General features: G+C 38.8%; 1 protein-coding gene across 2 annotated transcripts in view; it reads left to right on the forward strand.

Moving 5' to 3' along the window:
• The window catches only part of SUCLG2 (succinate-CoA ligase GDP-forming subunit beta), a 126,590-nt gene that overhangs the window by 103,193 nt on the left and 10,283 nt on the right, over positions 1-13,114 (forward strand). The gene's annotated exons all lie outside the window — the stretch shown is intronic.

Genomic DNA, 13,114 nt, shown 5'->3' on the forward strand with positions numbered 1-13,114 from the left:
TTAACAGGTATCTAACTGAGCCATTTTTTGATAAATATATTTTTTTTCTTGCTACAAAAACACTTGTGAAGCAAGGGAATATGGTTAACAGAGAGCCCTACAATTCCTTGTGTTGCTCTGTGCAGAACTGGCGTAGAGACATAAGAAGCAGGCTGTGATTTACTTGCTTCTCCTGTTAATTTTTGTGTGTATGACTCCCCATGGCTGCCTTGAGCATCTCAACCTTGATTAACCTGAAGTTAAGTTCCTTTATGCTGGTTTATCTGTGATTCTTTTATGCTCACTCCATCTGTTTCTTAATGTACCTCTGTAACTTCTTTCACAGTTCAGATTTGCTGATTGTATCACTTTGGGGTTGTGGTTAAAACATTCAGCTGTTTTTATTGCAAGATGCTTTGATAAATTTCTGAAAAGTGGCTGGTAGATCATTATCAATTAACTATTTCTCTGAAGGTGATTCCCTTTTTAATGTAGAAAATAGGTGAAGAAATGTTTGCTGAAAATGTAGATGATAGGTTAAATTATCAGGAAGAGTAAAGTGACATTAGTGATTTATACTTGTCAAAGAGTAAGGCCAAGTTTTGCCTGCTTTGTTATTATGTAAGAAAAAAAAATGTTAAGTTGCCTTTTATGATTTTGAAAGTAGCAAGACTATCCAAAAAGTATGTAGAACCACTTTGTCAACTCCTGAGTCATCCTGTTTTGTGATAATAACAGTTCTTAGCCTAGGATCCTGTTTGTGGGGATGTTATTACTGGTCATTAATTTTTAAACTATCTTCTTTTTTTTTTTTTTTTTTTAGCTTAAATTACTTTATATAAACCTTGCAGAAGATAAAGATCACTATCAATCTTCCAGCAGTCCTGTTCTGAGCTGAATGTCTTTAATGCCAGACTGGCCAGTCTTCAGAAGAGACATTTCTCGAACAAAAATTCTTATTGACGCTTAGGTGGTGGCAACTCCTGATGGTCACTTGCTGGTGGTGCAGACTGGGAAAGAGTCTGAGCTGGTGGGTAGGGATCTGCCCCACATCTCCTTCTGTGGGTCAGGAAGATGATGTGGGCTGAGTTTAGCAAGGCTGGAGGAAAACGCCCTGATTCTCCTTAAACTGTCTGTCTTCTATGGCTTGACACATCCCAGGGAACCAGCTCTTCTCCCTCTGGTTAAGCACTGGTTGCTTAATGAGTGGACTTAACGAAGCAAGAGGAGGAAGGCCTACATAAGCTATTCTTAAACTTGTTCCCCACGTGGGACAAAGTCATAGGTGTAAATTTCAGTTCCCATCTTCTGATTGGACTCCTATCCTTGAAAGGATAGGAAAGAGCAAGGAATTAATGGTATTAAAATAAAAAGTGAAGTCATCAAAATAATGCATTTTGATCACTTGTCCAGTGCCACATAACTGAATGATATTAAGTAGTAACTGTTGAGATTAGGGAGTGTTGTAATCATGGAAACTGATAAAGGAATGTGTCACTCAAGCATTAACTATTTTGTGATTTAATTTGGACCACAGGGTGATGCACAGGTGTAATAAAGAAATGATCGGCATACATTTTGTTTTAATGGAAGAATGTAACTGCATTGAGTAAGATCTGGATCTGTCTTGATCTGATTTTTCTTCTCCAGTAGTAGCAGATTCCTGGAGAACACAAAAAGAGGACAAGTCTGTGAAGGTACTTCCTTGATATATTATCCCCCCAGCTTTCTAGTGATCTTTGGGACCCTTGTATTTACCAGTCTTTGGTGACTTTCCTTCTGTGTAGTTGTTACTGTATATTCCCAACTCATCTAAGTTTTTGGCATAAACAATATCCCGTGGCAATGAGTTTCACACAATAACTGTATGCTATATTTTTAAATAACAGTAAAAGGACCCCTTCTGTATTTTCACTATCTCTGGCATTACAGGAACTAAGGACTAAGAAATAACATTACCCAAGGTGGGGACAAAATGGTTGCACCTTGTTCCTTTTTTCTCTTGCTACTTGCAGTCTTTGCTATGTATCCTCCTTCAGTTTTCCTTTTCTAAGATGGAAAGTCCCAGTTTCAGTCTTTCTGTTTACTAAGCTTGTTCACTCTTTTTTATACCTTTCTCAGTTTTACTGTTCCTATTTTGATTTGCTTACGTGTTACTAGTTAGCTGATTTTTATGTGGTAGTAATTCGGAACCTAATGAGCACAGCAAGTCACATTTTTGATGACTACAATGTTACCATAAAAGAATGGGTTTTAATTATTTGGAGATTTTAGACGTGTATATGCAGTACAGTACCCATGACAATGCATTTTTATACTTTAATTAAGCTTCTTGAAGTACAGAATTCCTTTTAAAAAGTTTCCATTGTCTCAGAAAGAAAAACAGTGTGACCTAGATAGGAACTTCTGTAGCATTTCATTCTCTTCTGGTTGGGGAATATGTGTCAGAGATGTTTCTCAGGTGACAAAATAGGAAGATCCCAAATCTGTTTAGGGCAGAAGAATAACTGTTTGTCGTCTCTTTTCTCCCTTGTGGTGGGTATGGCCACTTAGTATTTGATGCTCTAGATAAATATAGTATTTATATTTCTAATGTTACTTCTTAAGAGAGAATAAAGTTAAGTTTTTGTGACGTTTGGTTTCAGGAAATAAATCCCTTGCCATGATGGCCTGAAAGTGGTAATGGGGCCTGTCCCTTACCCAAACCGAGGTGTAGAGCCAAGCATGTAATGATGGGAAAAGAAATGGCAGATGACTGTGGTGCTGTGAAGTCTTAAGGTGTCAGTCATGTGGAGTCTCTCCTAAAATTCCAGCTCCTAGATTCCTGGGGTTTCTATAAACAGAAAATGAAATCTTCATGTCAAGGGAGTTCCCAGCTTTTATTCTGGGGATAAAATCAAAGTCTTATTTAAAGATTAAGGATTATTGTTTTATGTGTTCTCCTGAGCAGAAATACAAAGTCATCATGATTGATTGCCTTTTTTTCTTTTTTTTGATCTTCCTATGACTTAACAATAGTCATCAGACTCTTTGGTTGCAAACTTTGTATGCGTGACCATTCCTTTAGGACCTTATTTTTCTGTCTCTGGAAACTGGTTCTGATGGTTCATTTTCAAATCCGTTTAAGGTTACATTACTTTTTTTTAATCCCTTGTTTGTTTGGTTTGGGTTTTTGTTGTTGTTGTTTTATGGTTGGGGGGGGTGTGTTGGTTTGGTTTTTTAGTAATATAAGAAAAGCATAAGCATCAAACACACAAAAAGATCTTTTAATTTTGTACTGGAGATTTTTCTGGGCACAATTCTTACTGTGCAGACTGGGAGATCTAAAAATTGCCAGACCTAGAACTGACCTGACAAAACTTGTTTTGCATTAGTCGTTGCTTTGAAAGTAGCCGTTGCCAAATACAGGGCGTTTCGATAAGATGAACCCAGTTTCAAAGCACAAATGCTTTCAAATTGGATCCATCATTTCGAAACACCATGTACTTCAGAGAAAGCTGTAGTAATGTTGCCATGAATAAATATCATTTCACTATCTTGCAGGACAAATTAGTTTTTACTGTTCCCAGATAGTGGATGACAGATGTTTAAAAGCACAGGCATGAGATTTTGATACCTAGTAGACCTGTGGGTATTCTCATCAGCTATAGATGTGCCTTTTTCAGACTGGCTATATTCACACAAATCTTACTGTCTGCCAGACCACTCCTGTTAGATAAGCTGCTTTGATAGGATTCCATGTGCCTGTTGAAGGCTACGTAGTTATCAGATATGGAAGGGCTCCAGAAGCAAATAAAAAATGAATATTTTAAAATCATTTTCGAGAGATGTGTTCAAATGTTGTGCTTTGTTTGGAAGTTTCACTGGTGATTCTCCAACGTTATCTACATCCAGATTTCCAATGTTAGCATGTTTTTTGGGTTTTGTTTTGTTTTGTTTTTTTCTTCCCTGAACTATAAAGTAACTCTCTGTTTACAGTAAGGCACATTCTGGCTGGACTTATGTCAAAGTCAAATCAATGGCCAATAGGCAGAGAGAAGGCATACCTTAAGATGTTTCCAAATGTATAATATATACATTTTTAACTGGCTGTTAAAAATGAAGACTTAAAGTAGTCGTCAAACCAAGAGTTCTGTTTAGTCAAACCCTTTTGTGGATATTTGTGATTGTATCACTTAATAGTATTGGTTTTGCTAATTTGCCAGGTGTCTGTAACACTACTTGAACAATTTGTCTGACAGCAACCCGTGCTGTGGATTGTGTACTGCACCAGCTCCGTTTTGATTATATATCCATGTTCTTCAGCTACTCTCTCTTTTGAGGAATATTCAATTTTTTTGAGATTGGATGATGTAAAATCATTTGACCTTTTGCCTATTAACACATCATAAAGCATGATGAAACTGTACACAGATGCACCCAGGGCATGATGTGTTGCTGAAATAGCAGGAACATATACTACCTATTGTATCATCTTGCTTAAATGATGATTGCATTTCTGTGTTGTTTTGTCTAATTTGAACTTCAGACACTAGGAATGTTAGAGAAACTACTGTGTGCCTTTGATTGAGAAGTTAATCTGAAGTGCAGACGCAAGATTCAACAAATATTGAATCAATTTTAATAGACATTTTGCAGTTGTGAAAGAACTCCTTGCAATCATGATACTGTATGAATTATCTCAGGTGAATGGATTTGAAGGATGTCTATAACTTATGCTAACAGAGACCAGTCAAATAGCATGAATTCCCTAAGTACGTAATGACTAGTGCTTACCAATATGCCTACAAATGTGGTGACATGGATCTGTCTTGTTTCGCTGGAATAAAATCTCCCAAACCAGACCCAAACATGCAACAACCTTTGGTTCTGGGTGCACAAAGAGGAAATTAAAAGAAATATTGTGCCCTCATCTGACACAGAAGAATTTATCATGTGTGTTCTTCAGCTCTGCAGTACGTGGTCATGAAGGTCATCATCATCTCTTAATTTTATATTGATCTGCATTCTGATCTGCTCATTGGAACTTAGATGTTGAAAGGATAGTCAGAAAAAATTTATGTACTTTTATTGCTGGTGCTCATGATCTGCTAGAAAATTTATCCTCCTCTATTGGTACCAAAAATACAATCACTCTAGCAACGACCAGCTGCATTTTGTACTAAAAGCTGTTGTCCTGATTCTCAAATATACTTCAGAATAGTACTGTGTGCTCTCAACATTTCTCTTTCCCTCTCTTTCCTTATTCTTGTCCCTTATTATCATAAATAAGGATTACATTAGGAGGTGGTTGTGCTTCCTATCAGTGAAAGAACATGCCTGCATGGTTGCAGGCACTTGCCTGCTCTGCCTGTATTCTGCAGCAGGATTAATTAGCTCATACTCTGGACTGTGTTAACATGGTGTATATGGTTTCTGGACTGATGTCTTGCCAGGCGGTAGCACAGGTATAGAAAGCACATGACTATTTGCATCTTCATAAACACATCTGCAGTGTGATCACACACCAAGGCCTGCAGAGGAGCGGCGGCATTATTGTGATGAATGGGTTTGTGCCAGGAGGGCTCGGGGTGTGCAAAGCGCGTGTCCTGCAGATGAGGAAACGTCCCAGAAAACGTCGGAATCCAAGACTTGCCTCACTGAAAAGAGACGCTGAAGAGAAGGTTCTCAAGGTCACGTTGCTGCATGCCATGACATTTTGGAATTTGAAGGAGGCTGTGTGCCTAGAATTGGAATATTTCTGTTCCCAAAACAACAAGCTCCTCGCAGCTGGGCAAAGGAAGGTCTGTGTGGACAGCTTCCAGTGCTGTACTGCGCTGTGTAATCTGCCAGTCCTTGTTTCATCTCATACCATTAATTTAATGAGTTCTGATCACTTAATCTTTTTTCTTATGTCAGTGCCACAGCAAAGTGAGACAAAACCCCAGGACAGAGATGTTCCTGGTGGCCCATCCTGAGAGCAGGCTTTGGTGTCGGAGGGCACCACAGCTCTCCCTGCTGCAGCACCCTGCTCGCCTGCATGTTTTCCTCATCCTGCCAACGGGCGGCAATCAGGACCTGGTCAATCAGCGGAGAGTTGTTGCCAACTCGTTTTCAAACCAGCAAAACCCAATAAAACGATATCCTTCTCTAGATCCTGAATTTGCCATAAACAAGGAAGACTGAAGACTCTAGGCTGGCTGTTTTAGCACATCAGAAACTGGGAGCCACAAAGGTTGAATTTTGTAAAACTGTGGTGGTTGGGACTCTTTGGGTGGCACCAAAGGAGTTGTGTTGCTGCAAAAACCCTCCTCCAGTGCTGGGCTGTACCCAGGCCAGATGCTGCTGTCTCGCCAGTCCTTCAAGGGTAGAACCTAACATGCAATAACTGGATGTAGCAGAAACAGGGCATGTGCTCTCAGTGAGACTTGTGTCTCAGAAACCTCTTAAATACAGGACAAAAACAGCATTGGAGAAAATCCTTAAACTGCTTTTCCTACCTGTCAGCCAGTCCAGCCAACAGAAAATCTGAATTTTGTTGTGGGGATTCATCAGAGTTCCTTTCCTGCTATGGCAGCAATAAGGGTGTATTACTAATTAATATTAAACCTTGATCAATTTTAAAATAGTAAAAAACATTCAAAATTGCATTGTATCATTATTTCTTCACCTGACTGCAAGCGTTCTTGTTTTGCTTTTTGTTGATTCAACCTCCTTAAGTTTTTCACCTTCAGACTTTCAAAATCTCATCCCAAATAATATTTTGCATCATTTTTATAAAATAAAATAAGATAGTTTGACTTTAAGTAGAAACCCTGCTCTTTTCTCCAAGGGGATTTTTATATTCCTTTTCCATGTTGAATTGCACTGTCCTCTAGTGGATATTTTAAGCAATTGTTTTTGTGTTTGTAAACCTTTCACACTGCTCTGAGACAGCCGGTTTAATCTCCAAATGAACCATAAATGTTGTCTGATATAAAAAGCGAGAGGATTAGAGTAATATTTCAAAACTAGATAACAAAAAGTTATTTTTGACCTCATGTCCATGTTCTAATAATAGAGAGATGTTTTAAAGTGTTTGGATCAGACTTACGAGTTGGAGCAGAAAGATATAAAGACACAAGTGTGTGGAATCTGTGCTTTATTACTTTTTTGTTGCATTGTATTAAGAGTTGGAGATAACTACTTCTTTTACATTGAACCAAATCTTGCAAACTGTGAATAAATGAATAATAAAAACCAGTGGAATAACAGAAAGGATTAAATGTACATTATTAGGTTCCATGTGAAGAACTATGCATCCCCTTTTACCCAGCTTGTTAGGGTTTTTTTGTTTCTTTTTTTCTGAGTATTGCTACCTACCTCTTAAAAGGCAGGGGGAATAGATCTTTGTGTGTGACACAGGAATGTTTGACATGTAATCCAGGCAAACTCAGCTATCTCCAAAGGGTTTGGAGAATGTCCTCACCTCTCTACCTTGGTGTCTGTGTTGTCTCCAAAACAGATAACAAGGAGACTCGCTTTGTCCTGGTCATGCTTGAGATTTCTTTCTTAATAAAATGTGTAGCCACTAGGAAGTTGAATGAAAGTTCCTTGCTTACGTGTAGCTAATTAAATATATGTTCCTGGGATTCTCTAATCCTGGCAAAGTTGTGTCGATGTGAGTGTGTCTTGCCTTGTGCATCTCTAAACTGCAGCAGTTCTTGTTGCTTTGCTGTTGGTAAATGTTGCTGCAATCTTCCAGCTCTGTGAGAAAGAAGCTCTTGCCTGTCACTGTTATGAAGGCAAATGGATCTCTGCGAGACCAAACTGCGACCTGGATGTCTGGCCTTAGGACTGGTGAATATCCTTCTTTTTTAACTGGGATTCCTTGGGAGTTGAGGTACTAAGCATCTCTGAAGATCAAATTGAGTATATAAAACTCTTAGGCGACAGTGCTTGTCAGGCTTGTGTGTGTACAGGACTGCACGTCTTGATCCAGATGTAGGTTACAGCCCCTTTACATGAGACATCGGTGAGCTGGGAATACATCTGTGTCTTCAGTGCTTGTGTCCCAGCATCCTGTGATGTGAGCTTCCCCACATTCTTTGATGTGTTTGAGCTGTTTGAGATATTGTCGTTCCACTGTTCTTTATTATGTTGAAGGAAGGAGAGAAGAAATAAATGCCTGGCAGAATGCTGCTAGCTTGCTTTTCTGATTTATTTTCTATTACAGCGACTTAATAATTCAGTTTGGTAAAATACTGTGTTTTTGCAGACACAAAATTAGATGCCACTGACCAGAAAGACTGAGAGAAATGATATACGTTTTAACCTCAAAAAATGCTAGAAGCCTCCAGGCAGAAACATGTTTGCCAGCTGCACCACACAAACCCCCTGTCTTCCATGCAGATGTGACCTGTGGCATCCTAGAGAAGAGAACTTCACAAATATAGTCCTGCTTCTTCCTGTCTGGGTACACTTTTAGCTGATAAAAGAGTAAAGAGTGGTCAATAAATTAATTCAGTTAGCTGGAAATGTAAAGGTGTGTTTTTCAGATTTCAATCAAAGCAAACTGTAAGCAAGTTCTTTGCTAGTGTAGCTTTTAATTTGCTGCAGGTGTGGTTTTACTGACAGTTGCTGAATAGCTTGTTTTCAACTAAAATGAATGGATTGAGCTTCAGAGCAACAATTTACAGCAAGGTTAGAGATTATATTGGTGATTTTATAATAATATTTATAGTTCACTCTGTGAGTGTTTGTGCATCTGTGTGTGTATATAAGGAAAAAGATGCATACAGAGTTACAGGCATGCATGTGACACTGCTGATAGTTGGAAAACTGTTGCAAGTCTTTCCTGCTGTCACCAGATGACATCATGTGGAGGTTTTTTGAGTGAGCTGCTCATAGAAGATACACTAGCAAAAAGTTTTGTTAAAGAAATCTGAATGCTGGAATAATTATGGTTTTGAGCTATCTTTATGTCAGCCATCCTGAAATAGTTTGTCAAAACATGTATTTTAAAACACGTATTAACAAAATAAAAAAAACCAAGACACTTGTGTTCCAGTAGGCATTTAAAGTAGTATTCAGAAGAGATCCGTGTTGTGCAATCACAGTCTTGGTGATTTGACATTTGATTTTTATTGGACAGTTCTGGACTTGTATTTCTGGCCTCACAGTTTTGTACATAAGCAATATTCATTCTGATCCTGAAAGGCAATAGCTAATAAGTGGTTTCACAGCTTGATTTACACATTCTCACCTTATCCCAGGTCCTAACAGCACTTTTGGGGGTTCCTCCTCGCTTCAGGGCCAGTGTTTCTGTGTCTGCAGGGTCAGTCGGATGCTGGAGCTGCTTTGGCATCTGCAGGGCTCAGATGCTGATACCAGCACAGGAGGGGGTGTTTGTGTGCAGGGGAGGGAGGGGGAAGCAAAGGCACCTTCTTTGGTGGCTGCCCATGCTTAGGTCCTCTTCAAATGATCATGAAACCTCAGCCTAAGTTAATTTGCATTCATGTTTGGATTTCTTTCTATGTAAGATTCGGAGCATTACCCTGCATGAAGTATCTGCCATTGTTCAGTCCTGCAGCACATTGTTATCCTCAGCCTGTTGGAATTGTTCTGTGGTAATAACGGGTGGAAAATGAAAGAGAAATAACAACTTGCAAGTGTCAAGTTTTTGTCCTCTCTCTTTTTGTGTACAGAATTTGTGGTGTTGGAGGGGACTCTGAAGGATATTCAGCAGACGGGAATGCAGCGGCTGCAGACAGCGCGACGTCCTGTGTATAGATCTATAAATTGGCTGTAGGAAAGGTGGAATGCTTTATAGGTGCTGCCTGTATTTGTCCTTAAGTGGCTGATGATCAGATGTCAGTGTGTATTTTATTAAGGCTAAGAACATTTTAGAGAAAAGAGTTTAAAAAAAATAATATAGTAAATGCACACATACTTTATCTGTTTTTTAGCATGCAGACAGATATGCCAAAGCTGCTTCTGTTGTACATAAAATGCCCTTAGTTGCCTGGAACCTGGCAGCCTTGTGGATCGTGTCAGTGATCCAGTATGATTCTAACAGTGACCTCCTAGCACCGTTACTTCGGTTAGTATACACCTATATGGATTGCGGTGGGGTTCTTTTGGGGCCAGGCATTCGAAGCAGAATTACAGGGTTTGTCAGGGCTCACTTTAAAGCAAAGGCACTGTAAATTAAACTGTTCATTAGTAAAGCAGCATAGATTTTTTTTATAGATATAGCTATACAAAAATACATCTAGTTTCTTATATAAAGAGAGAAAAGGCTACCTGTGTGTCTGCATCCATGTGCATATAGTTTTTAGGAGCTGTGGGATTAACAGGTATTCCAGTATTTGCAATGATTCAACACCATATCTAGCATGAAGACAGTGATGTTATGGTGCAGCACTCACTTAGTTTCTATCCTTTTTGCTTCCAGCACTGGTGCTAAGACCTGGCAGATGCAGTTTTCACCACCACTGGTGGTGATGTCTTCATGCTGTTGTGGGTTCTCTTATTTTTCCAGAAGAGTCCATAATCAGTTGCGAGTACATTTGAGGGTGATTTCACATCTGTCATTTGTTTTGGTGGATGGAAAGAATGTAAGCTGTGGACATAGGTTTGTCTTTAATTTCCTTAATAATGTTGCTGAAATACAAAATAATTTTATAAGGCATCCTGCTGCATAAAAATGGTTATTAGAATAATAATGCTATCAAGTGAACTGTCCTGTATGTAGACAGTTTGCCCTCTCCTTAATGTGGGTAATAGTCCATGTGCATTAGATACTAAGCATATTAATATGTAATGATTCTGGTATACAATGGGAGGTTTATTTTTCTTCTAGACTTAAATAATACAGAGATTGTGCATTCTCACTGCACATGAAATACTGAAAACCTTTTCATCCATCTACTGACTCTGAATGTTAAAGTTCTTTCAGCTGGAAATGCAAGGTCTTGTCAGGCTACAGAAGCGTATATAAACAATGTTCACAAATTTCAGCAGAGTTAAAGTGAATCTCAGCATCATTTGGACTGATCTTTTGGCTTATTTGGAAGATTACAATAAAACCCAAGATTGAATTCTCTACCTGATTCAGTTTCTTATTGATTGAATCCTTTTAGACTCCTCTCTAATTTAACAGTGTATTTTTATTAAAACCAAGCATACAAACATCAATTATCCAAGCTGCATCTAATTTCCTTCAATATTCTTTTTGCTTTTGCTGCCAATGGATTAGAAGGCCTGATTAGAATTCAGCTTGAAAGCCGAAAAGCAGATTCTTAAATGAGGATGTCTGCATTAGGCATTAAAATATCTGTACTGGGCATAAAATCTTATCTCTAATAATGTAAACACACTTGGTTAAGTTGATCTGTCCCATTCCTGGTGCAATGTCACTGAATAAGGAGCATTTATTAGAAAGGGTGAAACAGTGTCTGTGGCTTGTCCTGCTGATTGAATACATCATTAGTGTATTTTAACATCAAAGTGCTTTGCATAGATATCTCCTTACCATAAGGGCTAATGTGGTAAGAGTTTGAAGGGCTCTGTTTTTACTTCATGTGTTTTTACTTCATGTGTTTTTACCTCTTAAACACCAAGAATGTTTGCATGTGCGTAAGCAGAAGAGGCAAGGCAGAGAAGAGGCTGTCTAAGATTTCACCATTGGTAGCTTCTGCAGCATTAAGGATTTTGTAACAATGCAAAGGTGAAATAAATAATTGCAATGACATCACCAACTTAGCATCCAGAAAACCCTAAGCTGATAAATTCATGCATTTAAGATAACATTCAAGTGTTGGCTCATGTTTAAACTATAAGGAAGCTATAAGATCAACTAAATAGTATGTTCTGATTTGACTGGATTATTAATTTCCTTCTGATACCTACTGTGCTCTGCCTGTGATGAGGAAACCATGACCCACATACAGGCTGTTACTGTGCAGGCTTTATGAACCAGAGCTGGTATCATGTACCGAACCATCATACCTCATTTCAGAGGGAGAAATTTGGATGTCGGGATTTTTAAAGGAGTTTTTCATTAATTGTTGCTCTTATTCTATAGCACTAGAGATGTTTTGTGTTTGGAAAAGGCACATGAAAGTTCTGTTTATAGTATTAGCATGCCCAGAAAAGTGAGTAAATCTTATTTGCATGGCTCCACTGCAAATAGTAAGGGGAGAAAAGCAGCAGGTGCAGGCAGCATCCTAGCACATCTGCACTGGAAAACTAGATTAAAGAATAGGTGTCTAATAAGCTTGAGAGGAGAAAATGGCAATGTGTCGTGTATGGCCAGATGGGAGCTTTTCTGGCGACTTTTGGCGGTCATCACAAGAAGTCTTGGAGCTGGGAGCAGCAGCAGGTAATGAGAGAGAAGTCAATGAGGTAGTCCCATTGCCATCTTCATTTTATGACTGTTCTGCTAGCTTTGGAGTTCTATAGTGCAATGTAATTGCAGCAAATGTTTACAGTAAGGGTTGGTTTTGCAGTCTCTGGTACTGCTGAAGGATATGGTGAGCTGTATTCATGTGGGAAGCAAAGTATTCATTGAAATTTTTTCTTTTTATTGCTGCGTTGTGGATGGCAGTATTACTAACAGTGGTGAGCTTTCAGTCTCTGTGTGACTGCACAGCCCAGGAGTTAATTGTCATGTTGTGTCTGCCGAGAAATATTAAACCTGATTGTGCAGAGCTATAAATGTGTGTGACTGCAGGAAGTTTTCTTGATGCAGGTATGAGTCTGGCTACCTGGAGGTGGGCGAAGTGAATGTTTTCATCTTGTGCAATGAGTTAAACATAATTGTGGTTGACATCATGCACAAGTGAAATCCAGTGATATTTCATTCCTTCAAACATAATCCCCTCTTTATCTTGTCGTCTTTTGAATCGATGTGGTTCTGGCAAAGCTTGTTTGTGACACCCAGTGAAACTTACTGTAGAATACCTCAAACGTTGTGGATTAGCCCACGATGGAATGAGAAACAGCACAGCTGTCTGGTGTCCCCTTGACTTAATAAGCCATGGTGGGAAGCCTGGTATATGATCTTGGCTTCAATATTTTACTACCTTACCAAGTGGAGAGAAGCCATATTAATATCTTGTGTGTATTAATGTCTTGTATGTTCTGAAAGGTAATTTAGTTGTGAATTGGGTGC

This window comes from Patagioenas fasciata, chromosome 10 (genome assembly GCF_037038585.1).
Source record: "Patagioenas fasciata isolate bPatFas1 chromosome 10, bPatFas1.hap1, whole genome shotgun sequence".
Lineage (NCBI taxonomy): Eukaryota > Metazoa > Chordata > Aves > Columbiformes > Columbidae > Patagioenas > Patagioenas fasciata.